This window comes from Balaenoptera physalus (assembly GCF_965194825.1).
Source record: "Balaenoptera physalus genome assembly, chromosome: 5".
NCBI lineage: Eukaryota > Metazoa > Chordata > Mammalia > Artiodactyla > Balaenopteridae > Balaenoptera > Balaenoptera physalus.
In genome coordinates, this window is record NC_138884.1 from 91,760,366 (window position 1) to 91,776,664 (window position 16,299).

General features: G+C 35.0%; 1 long non-coding RNA gene across 1 annotated transcript in view; it reads left to right on the forward strand.

Moving 5' to 3' along the window:
- Positions 1-2,163: 2,163 nt before the first annotated feature.
- Positions 2,164-16,299, forward strand: part of LOC309662153 — a 303,043-nt gene continuing 288,907 nt past the window's right edge. The window contains exon 1 of the long non-coding RNA XR_014264543.1: positions 2,164-3,127. This is a non-coding gene — a long non-coding RNA (uncharacterized lncRNA). The remainder of the gene's footprint in view (positions 3,128-16,299) is intronic.

Sequence of the window (16,299 nt, forward strand, 5' to 3'; positions counted from 1 at the left end):
AGATAAACAAAATTGATAAACCATTAGCCAGACTCATCAAGAGAAAAAGGGAGAAGACTCAGATCAATAGAATTAGAAATGAAAAAGGAGAAGTAACCACTGACACTGCAGAAATACAAAAGATCATGAGAGATTACTACAAGCAACTCTATGCCAATAAAATGGACAACCTGGAAGAAATGGACAGATTCTTAGAAATGCACAAACTGCCGAGACTGAAGCAGGAAGAAATAGAAAATATGAACAGACCAATCACAAGCACTGAAATTGAAACTGTGATTAAAAACCTTCCAACAAACAAAAGCCCAGGACCAGATGGCTTCACAGGTGAATTCTATCAAACATTTAGAGAAGAGCTAACACCTATCCTTCTCAAACTCTTCCAAAATATTGCAGAGGGAGGAACACTCCCAAACTCATTCTACAAGGCCACCATCACCCTGATACCAAAACCAGACAAAGATGTCACAAAGAAAGAAAACTACAGGCCAATATCACTGATGAACATAGATGCAAAAATCCTCAACAAAATACTAGCAAACAGAATCCAACAGCACATTAAAAGGATCATACACCATGATCAAGTGGGGTTTATCCCAGGAATGCAAGGATTCTTCAATATACGCAAATCAATCAATGTGATACACCATATTAACAAATTGAAGGAGAAAAACCATATGATCATCTCAATAGATGCAGAGAAAGCTTTCGACAAAATTCAACACCCATTTATGATAAAAGCCCTGCAGAAAGTAGGCATAGAGGGAACTTTCCTCAACATAATAAAGGCCATATATGACAAACCCACAGCCAACATTGTCCTCAATGGTGAAAAACTAAAACCATTTCCTCTAAGATCAGGAACAAGACAAGGTTGCCCACTCTCACCACTATTATTCAACATAGTTTTGGAAGTGTTAGCCACAGCAATCAGAGAAGACAAAGAAATAAAAGGAATCCAAATCGGAAAAGAAGAAGTAAAGCTGTCACTATTTGCAGATGACATGATACTATACATAGAGAATCCTAAAGATGCTACCAGAAAACTCCTAGAGCTAATCAATGAATTTGGTAAAGTAGCAGGATACAAAATGAATGCACAGAAATCTCTTGCATTTCTATACACTAATGACGAAAAATCTGAACGTGAAATTAAGAAAACACTCCCATTTACCATTGCAACAAAAAGAATAAAATATCTAGGAATAAACCTACCTAAGGAGACAAAAGACCTGTATGCAGAAAATTATAAGACACTGATGAAAGAAATTAAAGATGATACAAATAGATGGAGAGATATACCATGTTCCTGGATTGGAAGAATCAACATTGTGAAAATGACTCTACTACCCAAAGCAATCTACAGATTCAATGCAATCCCTATCAAACTACCACTGGCATTTTTCACAGAACTAGAACAAAAAATTTCACAATTTGTATGGAAACACAAAAGACCCCGAATAGCCAAAGCAATCTTGAGAACGAAAAATGGAGCTGGGGGAATCAGGCTCCCTGACTTCAGACTATATTACAAAGCTTCAGTAATCAAGACAGTTTGGTACTGGCACAAAAACAGAAATATAGATCAATGGAACAGGATAGAAAGCCCAGAGATAAACCCACACACATATGGGCACCTTATTTTTGATAAAGGAGGCAAGCATATACAGTGGAGAAAAGACAGCCTCTTCAATAAGTGGTGCTGGGAAAATTGGACAGGTACATGTAAAAGTATGAAATTAGAACACTCCCTGACACCATGCACAAAAATAAACTCAAAATGGATTAAAGACCTAAGTGTAAGGGCAGACACTATCAAACTCTTAGAGGAAAACATAGGCAGAACACTCTATGACATACATCACAGCAAGATTCTTTTTGACCCAGCTCCCAGAGAAATGGAAATAAGAACACAAATAAACAAATGGGACCTAATGAAACTTAAAAGCTTTTGCACAGCAAAGGAAACCATAAACAAGACCAAAAGACAACCATCAGAATGGGAGAAAATATTTGCAAATGAAGCAACTGACAAAGGATTAATCTCCAAGATTTACAAGCAGCTCATGCAGCTCAATAACAAAAAAACGAACAACCCAATCCAAAAATGGGCCGAAGACGTAAATAGACATTTCTCCAAAGAAGACATATAGATGGCCTACAGACACATGAAAGAATGCTCAACATCATTAATCATTAGAGAAATGCAAATCAAAACTACAATGAGGTATCATCTCACACCGGTCAGAATGGCCATCATCAAAAAATCTTGAAACAATAAATGCTGGAGAGGGTGTGGAGGAAAGGGAACACTCTTGCACTGTTGGTGGGAATGTAAATTGATACAGCCACTATGGAGAACAGTATGGAGGTTCCTTAAAAAACTACAAATAGAACTACCATACGACCCAGCAATCCCACTACTGGGCATATACCCTGAGAAAACCATAGGTCAAAAAGAGTCATGTACCAAAATGTTCATTGCAGCTCTATTTACAATAGCCAGGACATGGAAGCAACCTAAATGTCCATCGACAGATAAATGGATAAAGAAGATGTGGCACATATATACAATGGAATATTACTCAGCCATAAAAAGAAATGAAATGGAGGTATTTGTAATGAGGTGGGTGGAGTTAGAGTCTGTCATACAGAGTGAAGTAAGTCAGAAAGAGAAAAACAAATACAGTATGCTAACACATATATACGGAATCTAAGGGAAAAAAAAAAAAAAAAAAGGCCATGAAGAATCTAGTGGCAAGACGGGAATAAAGACACAGACCTCCTAGAGAATGGACTTGAGGATATGGGGAGGGGGTGGGGTGAGATGTGACAGGGTAAGAGAGTGTCATGGACATATATACACTACCAAATGTAAAATAGATAACTAGTGGGAAGCAGCCGCATAGCACAGGGAGATCAGCTCGGTGCTTTGTGACCACCTAGAGGGATGGGATGGGGAGGGTGAGAGGGAGGGAGATGCAAGAGGGAAGAGAAATGGGAACATATTGTATATGTATAACTGATTCACTTTGTTATAAAGCAGAAGCTAACACACCATTGTAAGGCAATTATACTTCAATAAAGATGTTAAAAAAAAAAAAAAAAAAAAGAACTACAAGCAATGGTTATGGTCTATTTTATAGTAAAACAGACTTAATCTTGCAGGGTTTTAATTTACATAGTTATCCTTAGATCATGTTGTCCATTATCGACAAGAGATGAAAATATTTGTACTTGATTTGGAAAAATAGCTCATAATAATGAAATTAATACTAGTTTCAATGTAGCTTTCAAGAATTATAGAATGAGACCGAGATTGGGATTGACATATATACACTAATATGTATAAAATAGATAACTAATAAGAACCTGCTATATAAATAAATTAAATAAAATTCAAAAATTCAAAAAAAAAAACAAAAAAAAGGAATGAGACTGCCCTAATCTTTAATAAAATGAGACAATCAGGCAAATTTTCATTTCAAAGGGACTGGCACAGGTGGCAAATCGACTAACATATACGTGGCCAAAGAAGATTAAAAAATATCTGTCCCATTGCCAACTTGTACAAAAACTCCTTGATTCCATAGAGAATAAACTTTTATCTAAAAACCAACTGTGAAGTTTGAAAATGAATGCTTTAATGTCCTTCAGGTTCCAAATGGACTGAGGACTCTAAAGATATTATTAGCATTTCAAAAGCAGACCAAACAAGTGATGAGAGCCTCTGAAGACTACAACCCAAGTATGCATTCAAGGTGTGACCAAAGCAGCTTTTATGTAACTTAGACTTTTCTTCAGGGTCCACCAAAACTTCTTTTCATTTCTAACGTATATTTTGTGCTATTTCTTCTGGGTTCCTGTGTCTTTTTTTCTTGCTTTTCTCAGGGTCACTCTCTATGTTTCCATCTAATACACACACACATATACACCTACAGACACACATAGACATATATATTACAAAGAGAGGGACAAAGAGAGAAAGGGCGCGTATGCGTCAGGGTCATATACTCTGTTAGACTTTGAACAAAACAACAAAATCAATTCTAGATTTCCTTTTTCTTTCTTAAGAGCTCTTAACTTCAGTGCATACATGTCCCACATCTTTTTAAAAATTCTGTGACTAAAATATTCTGTTGTTGTTGATTTAAAAAATCATTACAATGAATTAAAGAAGAATGATAGAAATCAGCATGGTCTTTTGTATAAACACAATAATTTTTATCAATCTAAATATGATAAGCAGAAGAAATGAATATGGAAATAAAAACCAATTAAAATTTTATTTTTAACTATCAAATTAATTGTCATCAGCAATTACTATGTGTCCTTGACATATAAAGTGCTATGCTGGTGCTTGGATTGGGTAATTGAAAAAAATCAGATGTGAGTTCCATCACTGATACAGGCTTAATTTTGATTCTATTAAATTAGAAAAAAATGACAATGAAAGACTTAGTAGTATCAAGGTATTATTCTACTGCCCCCTTTTAAGCTACCTCAAATAATATTTAAATTACATTCAGGTTTACCCCTTACTTATGTGGCTCCAACCTCCCCTTGGGAAACATATTCAGTTCTTTCCACAGCAGAACTATCTGGCAGGAATGAACCTGAAGGTTTTGTCTACATATTGGGCATTGATCTGGGGGAAAGCGTATTGCCCACTTTTCATGGCAGAAATGATTGGCCATGGTGAGGCCCGACTGTAATCCCACTGTCTCATTGAGTAAAACAGAGTCAAGGAGCAGGTTTCTCTCTTTTCAATAAGTGAAAGAAACAGCAGAGGAATACAATATTTGTTAAAACATTTCCCTTTATAAGCATTATATGTTTCAGTTGTTGCAATAAGGTGAAATTTATCTTTTCTTTCAGAAGGCTGCACCCAGCTTGTGATTTCATTTAATTGAGAGCAATACTTAAAAATCACAGTTTGTTTTTCCACTTTTTATCCACAATGTGAGGAAGAATAATGAAATCACGATTAGTGTTGTGTCTTAAGCTTATAAACGGGATTTTGATCATAAGTCTCTAAGTACAAATATGTATTTAAGAAGAAGTAGGGAATGACACCTACTCACAAGAGGCATATTATTTTGTAGGGCAGAAGGGATATGTAATAAAATATGCCAAAGAGTGATGTGATAAGCACATTAGGAATGATGCATATACACCATTATACAAGTTAAGAAAAGGAACAGATGATTTCTTATTATTATAAGCAGGGAACACTTCAGGAATTGGTTGGTTTTAGTAGCTCCTTGAAAGATAAAGCTACTGATAGTTAATAAAACACAGTGAGAAAATGCATGGATAAAAAAAGTATGAGGATTAGAGAAAGGCAAATATTTTAATAAATCACATGTATGATTTTTACTGGGGAAATAGTGTGAAATGAGGCTTGGAAAAAAGATCCAGACCATAGGTGTCTTGAATATTCAGTACATAATTTTATTTGATTTTCTTGGCAAAGTGAATCCCTAAAGTTTTAATGGCAGATCTACTTGACCTAAGAACTATATTGCAAAAAGTCTACTTTGATGGTGACCTGGGAGATTAAATGAGATAATATATATGATATTCTCATAGGGACAAAGACAATCCTTACTTCTTTTATAATCACATACTGCTTTATTGCAAATTGATTTATTGTTTATTCAATACTCAATTTGTTGTATTGTAATTATTTGCATATTGATCTACAAAAACTAGAGAATTTCTAGTGAGCATATCTAGTTTCCATATCTTTTACACCAGTGGAATGCTAAGCCCACAGTAAGTACACACCAGATAAAGAAATAACTCTGCTGGGAAAGAAGGAAAACAAAAAGTCAAAAAAGTAACCATAGAGGTTTTGAATACTCAGAAAATAGTGATGTTTTTGAAAGAAGGTGCAACAACAGGAGAAGACCCTAGCTTGGGGTAGAAAGAGAGTAAGTCTAGTTTTAAACACATTAAGGCAGAAAATACTGATGGACTATTTAGATCAGAAATGTCCAGAAAGCATTTATTAGCAGCTGGATTATATTCTGGGGGAAGAAGAGATGAATAGATACTCCAAGGATTAGGCCAAAATGAGAAGAAAAAACTCAGAGTTGATAAGAAAGTTAAGAAGTAACAATGGTAACCAGTACATATAATGCTTCTCTGAAGAAAATCTGGAAATTTGGGACTTTAATTCTGTAATAATATTTTAATTTTATGACTTATTTTCAATGGATAATGTAAGAACTATCAAACCAGAAATAATTTTCTACATAATGAACAAAGCAGTCATATAGGAAAAAAAACAAAAACAAAAACAGAATCATAGAAAGGATAGAACCATCAAAACTCAATGAAAAGGCTTCCCTGGTGGCGCAGTGGTTGAGAATCTGCCTGCCAATGCAGGGGACACGGGTTCGAGCCCTGGTCTGGGAAGATCCCACATGCCGTGGAGCAACTAGGCTTGTGAGCCACAACTACTGAGCCTGCGCGTCTGGAGCCTGTGCTCTGCAACAAGAGAGGCCGTGATAGTGAGAGACCTGCGCACCACGATGAAGAGTGGCCCCCGCTTGCCGCAACTAGAGAAAGCCCTCGCACAGAAATGAAGACACAACACAGCCAAAAATAAAAATAAAAATAAATTTAAAAAGAAGACCTAAAGAAGAAATACATGGCGAATATCTTTAAAAAAAAAAACACAAAACTCAATGAAACTAAAATCCATAGAATGTAAATGTTTTGCCAAAAATTACAGTTAATTAATAGCCAAAGTAGTATGCTTTAAATGTGGATTCTCGTTTTCTTTCCCAATTTTTCCCCTTTTTAAACATTTCCAATTTCTTATTCTTTTAGTGCTTATATTCATATTTTATAATATCAATTGTTAACAGGAAATAGATGCAAACCTGATTTATCATCATTGCTTTGTTTGTTTGTTAGTTGTTTTCCATTGCTGAGAGGTGTTCAGATTTTCTCTTTGACCTTGAGGTTTGAATATTTCCTACCTGAAGTGTGTCCCAGGACACTGCAAGGTATACTGCCTTTTACTTTGAGAGAAAGAAGTCACTGGAGGGTTTGAACTGAGAAATGCCATGATGTGCCAAACATTTAACAGGATTATACAGATTGCTGTGTTGTGAATAGGCCGACTCCAGGGAGCAAGGGTGGTAGAATCTGGGAGATCAGCTTGGAGGTGACTGCAATCACCTCACCAAGAGAAGATAGTGGCTTGTTTGATGGTGGCTTCCTAGTGAGGGAAGTGAGAAGAAACACTGGAATTTGGGATATATTTAAAGTTAGGATTTGATGAGATATTGGACGTATGGTGTGAGATAAAGAGAAGACCAGAAGATAACAAGGATTTTGGCCTCACAACTAGAAAGGTAGCTGAGTTGATTTTAATAGAGATGAAATTTCCTACGTCCATTACCAAAAACTTTTCATTTACTTTCCCACTAAAAGAAATCTGATAATATCTCCTGTCTTCTGATGGTGTCAGTTTTCTCCTTATTTATTGTTTTCAGCTTATATATTTCTGCACTCATTGTAGTCTCAGAGGGAGAGGAGAAAATAGCATAAATTTACATTTTTACTGGAATGTCTACAAAGCATTTTTCAGAATTTGAGAAATTGATACGAGGCAATAATTTGCCTTTTTTTAACAACAAATAAAATATATCCTCAATTTACTTACTATTTTTAAATTAAGTTTAATATTAAAAAGCAATACTATATGTATAACACACGGAGATAGTAACACAAAGCAGAAAATAGTGTGTTTTTTCATGTTACGGACACCTAGATTCAAATCTCATTTCCTCGCTTATAACCATAGAATCCTGGCCAAGTATGGTATATTTTCAAAACAGTTTTCTTATATGTGAATTGAGATAGTTAAATTTATCTATGTCATAGATTGTTTGAAAATTAAATAAAAAATTACATGTGCAGTACATAATACAATACTTAACAGGGCTTGATGTGTAATAAGGGCTCAACAGGTTTTAAATAATTTATTATTTATCCATGATTAAGAACTAATCAATTTCAGAGTCAGTAGTTTTAAACTACTGTTTTTCTACCATCTTTCCAACTAATGGAAGGCAAAACAATTATACTTTTCCTTCATTTTGTTTTAAGTTAGTACATAATGGGACTCAGACAAATATAGAGATTAGTAGTTCGAGTGGTTTCACCTCACAATGACTGTTTGTAATTTTCACAATGAAAATTTTGTGAATGTTTCACAGGTAATCATCACAACCAATGCCCAGGCATGTGTCTGAAATGATGCCTGACAGAATAAATATATTCAGTGAATAACACTCTGTGACAAATCACTAGTAATATATAAATTAATGCAAGAATTACTTATTAATACCCTGTGTCTTGATGCATGTCATTCTTTCTTGATGAGGGATTTACCTCAAAGATTCTTTCTAATCAACAAAATAATTAGTGCTATGTTTAGGCACCATGTTTAGACTGTGTTGAGTATCTGATGTATCCAAGGTTGTGGCTATAGGCATTTATATATATTCAAAGTATTTCACAACTGGTACAAGATGGACTTCAACAAGTGAGAAAAGAAGGTATCTGCATACAATCTGTGTGCATAAGAGTGTGGAGAAGCTGAACAGCAGTACTCAGATAATCTCTTATTTGATCTTTACACAGGGCAGATGTAATCAGCCTTCCCCCACTTGACTGATGAAAAAATATAGAGACCAGTAACTTATTCAACAGCAGAGAATTAGGAAGTTTAAGAACTGGAATTTGAACCCAAGATTATCCAAAAAACAAGTCATGGGTTGATTTTATTGTTTATCTTTCAATCACTATATCTTTACAAGTGGCTTACCTTTAAAATTTATTAAAATTTGTTTAACCAATGCAGACTTCAAAAATTTTACATTGAAAAAATACTGCTTAGCTGTTATAAAGTGGAGATAAGAGTGTGGTATCATGGAAATTCCTTCTACTGGATCTGAGATTCTGGATATTTTCTCAGCATGATTTGGTAATGTTAATAATTTTTTGTGGCCTCAGTTCATTCTACTGGCCTGATGGACTTTGTCTTGTTTCCAAAGGTATGTGATAACTTAACCAAGGATTATGAGTAAATAAATAAGGACTAATGGTGCTCTAAATCTTTTTATAAAGAAACAAAGTATTCTCCCAAATCAAGACCATGCATGCAAATATTGCACAAAAGTAATGGAAGTTTTGACTTTCAGGAAAATTTATAAATGGAGAAGGTGACATGATGTAGAATGTACTCACTGAAGCTACAAAATATAAAAGCATGATATAGAACTTTGAAGACACATCATTTCTGTCAAAAAGATCAGTACTATGCTTCAAAATTCCATCACAAAGCACCCAGCTTTTATTGCAAAGCCTGAGAACATATACTAGAGAAGTGTGTAATCTGAAATTTTATATAAGCAGATGAAATTCAGGTTCACAGAGGCTGTGTTTTTCATATAGACCTCAGGAGCATAATTCCTTTAAGGTAGCTGTCCTTAGACAGCAGTAACATTCTGGCAGTAGGTATTGTTTCATATGAAACATTTGACACTGCTCTTAGAGGTTTCTTGTGTACCCGGTGGCCCCAGTTGGTATGTAGGCTATACACATAGTTTAAACAGTTCTCTTGACTTCTGGCAATTTCTGACAAACTGGAAATCCCAGCAGGAACTAAAATGGCATTGACAGCTATGGGATGGTCTGCATTGTATTTCACCTTCCAGCATTTTTACTCTTTCAATAAAGTATATCATCAAGAGGGATGGGAGGCCTGTCAGGTCACAAATGCACCACAAATGAAAAATGACAGAAATTTTGCTCTTTGTATAAATAGGGTCTGATGTGAAGCTTAGTTAACGTCATCCAGATTCTTGTATAAAGTTGAGAAATAGAGCAAATTTATTGTGATGTTTCAAATATATATTTGTATTTGAGGAATGAGTGATGCCACCACAAAATTTCATAATAAATTTAATAAGATCTTATGCCATGGAGCCTTGCCTCATCCAGAGTGGAACCTGTGGCTTGCCTGTCAGCCTCTCATTTCTAGGAACTGTTCTCTTCACACATATAGTTACTGGGCAGCTCCATGAAGTCCTTTCCTTAATATATTAATATTCCTGAATAGCTGATCTTAAAGCATAGGTGTGGGGGTAATTATGACCTAGAATATGTCAATCAATCCCTTTCTTGAGGATTTAGAATCGAGAATAAAAATAGTATGTCATTCTCTCTTGGGTGACAGGACCAGTGATATCAAAACTCAGGAAGTGTGTATTGAACAAATTCCATCTGTAACTTTAGAAAAGAAGCAATAGAAAGACTCATATAGAAATACTCAAAAAGCAGACATGCAGAAAAGAATAGAGTAAGAGAGAAAATTCATTGGTTCCCTATGCCCAGCTTCAATCCATTTTTGAAACCCATTTATTTTCTGAGATATGCATCCTTTGTCTCTGTAAGAAGTTCCTTTGTTTCTCCTAACCTAATGCAAGGTGTTGATTAAATCAAAAGAGTTATCACTGATATTCTATACTAATGGAAATAAACAGTTTCTAGTCATGCCCCTTCTGGAAGAAAGCATTTACATTAAACAGAAATCTTATGATAATGGAGAATACTGGTATAATAAGTACCACATTAAGTTTTATGTCTGATAATCAGGGTAACAGAGTAGAAAGATACAGGTTTTAAAGCCAAAAACATAGACTCTGACTCTTATCAAATATATGGTCTTTGATTAATTATTTAAACTTTCTTCATCTTAGTGTTGTCTTAGGCAGATTTATTATGTGTACTAACATAGGTCCCCACATTCAGAATGGCCTTGGGATTTAATATTCTGTTTTCATCATGTTGAAAGTCTTAATAATTTTATCTTCCAATTTATGTTCTGTAAGTGAAGTTTGATGGGACAATGGAGCTTGCACTGGGTGCTTAGAGCCTTGGCTCATATAACTCTGCTTCCTACTGTCCTTAACCTCCCCAGGGCGGGTACTTTTCCATCAGTTTCTGACATTCTGACACCCTATGCCCCACTCAGACTCCTTCTCCCCACACCTGCTTTGCATCTGTAGCTGTCCTGCCCAGGGCTGCAACTGGGCCGCATCACTGCACTGGAGCAAGGAGAGTCCTGTATTCTATTATCGCCCTTTGCCCCTGCTGGGAGCCTGGGTCAGGGACTGTCATGTCTGATTGAGATCCTTGGGGATCATCCATCCACAGTGCACTGTGGCAGTAGGCCATGAAAAAAAATATTGACTTTCTTAGCATTTTTCTTGTACTCTGGGCCTTGCAAATTATGTAGCTATCCTGGCTTTAGGGCAGAATAAGGCTCTCGTCCTGATTCCAAACAAGGAGTTAGCCTTTTCTAGGCTTTTCTAACAAAAGATGTTGGTTGGATTTCTAAGAATAAATTTGTATATGAGTATTTTGGTGAAATAAAAGCAAGTCATGAGGTGGGCAGAATAAGGGAAATACTGAAGAGAAGAAAGCATGATGTCGCTCTCCTCTGGATGACCTCTTATAGCTTCCTAGCTGGTGTGTCACCATTTGCTTGCAGGACAGTAGACAGTTATCCTCAGCAGGGAGCAGCCTCCTCTGATTTAACCCATTGTGTTGCACAGTCATTTTTATTAAACAAAAGATTAAGAAAGAACATGGAGTTAGAGGAAATGCAGGATGTCAAAACATATTATGGAAAAGTTAAGATGAATTAAATTGGTCAATGTAAAGCACATAGGAAACTATACTACATAGTAACTGTTTGATATATAGACATTATTATTCATATAATAATATTTGATGAAGTGGCAGCTGAAAACCGCCTGCATGGTGTTATACTTCTTCTGTCCAAGTAAACATATTGAAGTTCTATCATAAATGAGTTAGCTCTTGATTCTCTACAGTAAAGGGAGATATGGATAATTTGATATAGTGGTAATTCGCAGATGTTTAAAGACTTCATTTTGGACAGTACTTTCAAGCCGTTTCTTAGCAGTTCTGCTAACATAAGAAGCAATATTGATTTAATTTTCACCTCTTCTATATGTCACTGCTCACTTGCTAGTAAAAGTGCTAAGAAGCAGTGAAACAGCCAAAAGGCAGACAAGGACTGAAAGAAAAAAGAGAATATAAGGGGTTGACTTATAGACTGGCAATCCATGGATTATATAAAACTGACTGTATCTATACACATAGATACATTCTTAGACATTGAGTACATGTAAAATTCTGGTCAACTTTTAAATAGGACCCTTTTGACTTGGTAGTGTTTTGACTGGCTGAATACAACCAAAAAAACCAATATTTGAATAATTATAGTAGTTTATATAAAGAAGGATTTAGATGAGTTAAAGAGTTTATATTAGTCATTTTTTAAATCCTCAAACTTGTCTAACATTGCAACCACATCTCTATTATAATTATACAGTCATCTCTCATAACTCTTTATGTAAATCCTGTTATTATGCACAACAAATAACATTAATTAGATAAGTTTGGTGTTGAGGAGTTGAGATTCTAATGTAGACACAGCCATGGCCAAACTTTGTCGGGTTACTTATGTCTATACTAATGCACAGATGATGGAATTGTGTAGCACGAAGCTATTGTTCAGACTGTTGACTGCCTATCATTTCATCCATGAGAAAACCAAGGAGTAAAAATAGTGAATTGCTAGTTCATGATTACACAATAAATAATAAAGCCAAGTCTAGATAACAGAGACTCACTGCTATCTAAAATCAAACCAATGTTTGCTATTATGTAGAATCTGAAAAGTTAATCTACACATAACTACTTACTCTATAATTTACATCTTTTCCTAACAAATTATATCATCACTTCCCATAATTCATAGCTTATGTAAATTCAAAAGTAAAAGAAAACTTAGAATTTCATGTAATGAGATCACATAAGATAAACTTGTTTGCTTGAGGGCAAGCAAGGTCTTGAAATCAACCCATTTCGCTACCAAGCTAATATTTTATTTCCTTTTGTGTATGATAAATATGTTAATGTCATTCTGAAAACTTTTGAGATATGAATACAATAAATCATTTCAATGGCCTTTTAAGAACTGAACTATGAGGGAATCCTAATAGGAAATCCCATTTGATGTCATCATTTTAGAGCCAAAGATCTGATTAATATTCATTGGTTTTGTCTGAAATTGAAAGAGTATGATGTTTATCAACATATAATGGTGTTTGTTCATTACAATGATTTTTATTATGAGTTTTCACAATTTGAAATAATAACTACAAAAACAACTCAAATGGATTTCTGATTGTTCATTGTTTATAGCATCTGTAGAAAATATGTTGGCATGACACAACTAGCATGTTTTATTTAAAATTAAAGGGAAAATAGTACTAATTATAAACATTGTCTATAATGGAGCTTTGTGGTTTACATAATTACATTTTGTAAAAGAAAGGAGGCAAGCTTGGTCTGACTTCATTTTTCCATCAGAAAGGATCTGACTGTCTTCCTCACATGGTACCAGCTGCACTGTTCTTTGCATGAGATCAGTGTGCTTCATTTCAATAGCATGAAGAGAGAGTTTACTTTCTAAGAGCTGCCTCTTGCAAATTGTGCCAGGGGAAGGATAATTTTGCTCTCTATAATAGCATGCAGAAGGCTAGTCCTGTCCAGAAATTTTGCTTCACAAGCTGTGACTAGACCAGAACTGCCACCAGAACTCCCAGCCTTAAATAAAAAGGCATTTTTTTGCCATTGTTCTCAAGGAGCATTTTCCAAAATATTGATAAATAAATAAATGTATAAATGAATAAAAAGTTGGATAAAAAATTAAATAATTTATTTTGTGGCTTCTAACCTTAGGCTTTCCTCTTATTTTTTGTATGCAGGAAAAAAATGTACATTAAGACAGACAAATGAATTCAAACTGATGTAAAAATTAAAATGACCTGGTTAAATACACTTCATTTAAAATTTCAAAGCAGTCAATGAGAAGACCTCAAATAAATATTCCAGGTGTCAACTACAAATTGGCACTTGCCATCTACCTCTAAAAGCATTAAATCATGAGCTGTTGCAATTCCCGGCTTTCAACATCCCCTGAAAGGAGTTCAGGCTGGAGAGCAGAAGAGAGGTATTCTGTGCTCTGGAAAAAACTGGCAGAACAGGTCTTCAGAGAGTTAGATATTTTCAGGAGATGATTTTATGAGTCCAATTCTTGTATCTCCTCATATCTAGAAAAGCACTAACATCCTTCATGGTGATGTAAGCACCTCATGACTAGCAGTAACCATCATGAAACTAGCAGAAACTTTCTGGAAAAAATATGTGCTTGATTGTACGTACTCCCCCTTCACCAAAATCACATATATACTGACCTCCCCCCCTACCTCTTTGGAGCAGTTTCTCAGAGCTATCTGAAATGCTGTCTCCCGGGCTATAATCCTCATTTTGCCTCAAATAAAACTTAACTCACAACTCTCACGTTGTGCATTTTTTAAGTTGGCACAAGTATTGTAAAGTTTTTTCTTTTCCTCAGTATAAATCAGCATACCGAAAATAGAACATTTTTTTTTAATGTTTAAGAGAAAAATTGTTAGAGTGAAAGGAAATTCACAGAATTTACATCAATAACACAGGATGTGTGTAAGGACTTCCTGGTGATCTTTCCATATCCTAGATTCTATCTGTTTTTCAGGCAAATTGACCTGTATGTCTGAGATAGTATTCATCTCTACTTCCTTAGAGCCTAGAGCAGTGTCTTCTAATGAAATGGGTCCTTATAATTATGATAGTTTTATATCATGCTATATTTAGTGAAATTGACAAATTCTAGGTTCTGCTTTGATGTTTTACTCACTGCGTGACCTTGAATAAGGTAATTCATACATTGGTTTCCTTTTTTTCCACATCTGTAAAGTGAGGTGAAGGCTAATAAATATCTACAGGCAAGTTACCCACAGTCTAACATAATATCTAATGAAAATATCTGATGACATTTCTTGATGAATAATTTTACTAATGAATTATATATGAAAAGTCAATTAATAAAATACTTAGTAATAAACCTACCTAAGGAGGTAAAAGAACTGTATTCAGAAAACTATAAGACACTGATGAAAGAAACCAAAGATGACACAAACAGATGGAGAGATATACCATGTTCTTGGATTGGAAGAATCAATATTGCCAAAATGACTATACTACCCAAAGCAAACTACAGATTCAATGCAATCCCTATCAAATTACCAATGGCATTTTTCACAGAATTAGAACAAAAAAATTTACAATTTGTATGGAAACACAAAAGACCGCAAATAGCCAAAGCAGTCTTAAGAAAGAAAAACGGAGCTGGAGGAATCAGGCTCCTGGACTTCAGACTATACTACAAAGCTACAGTAATCAAGACAGTATTGTACTGGTGCAAAACCAGAAATACAGATCAATGGAACAAGACAGAAAGCCCAGAGATTAACCCATACACCTACGGTCACCTAATCTATGACAAAGGAGGCAAGAGTATACAATGGAGAAAAGACAGTCTCTTCAATAAGTGGTGCTGGGAAAACAGGACAGCTACATGTAAAAGAATGAAATTAAAACACTCCCTAACACCATACACAAAAATAAACTCAAAATGGATTAAAGACATAAATGTAAGACCGGACACTATAAAACTCTTAGAGGAAAACAGGAAGAACACTCTTTGACATAAATCACAGCAAGATCTTTTTTGACCCACCTCCTAGAGTAATGAAAATAAAAACAAAAGTAAATGGGACCTAATTAAACTTAAAAGCTTTTGCAGAGCAAAGAAAACCATAAATGAGACGAAAGGGAGAACATATTTGCAAACGAAGCAACAGACAAAGGATTAATCTCCAAAATATACAAACAACTCACGCAGCTCAATATCGAAAAAAAAAACAACACAATGAAAATATGGGCAGAAGACCTATATAGACATTTCTCCAAAGAAGGCATACAGATGGCCAACAAACACATGAAGAAATGCTCAACATCACTAATTATTCGAGAAATGCAGATCAAAACTACAATGAGATATCACCTCACACCAGAATGGCCATCATCAAAAAATCTACAAATAATAAATGCTGGAGAGGGTGTGGAGAAAAGGGAACACTCTTGCACTGTTGGTGGGAATGTAAGTTGATACAGCCATTATGGAGAACAGTATGGAGATTCCTTAAAAAACCAAAAATAGAACTACCATATGACCCAGCAATCCCACTACTGGGCATATACCCTGAGAAAACCATAATTCAAAAAGAGTCATGT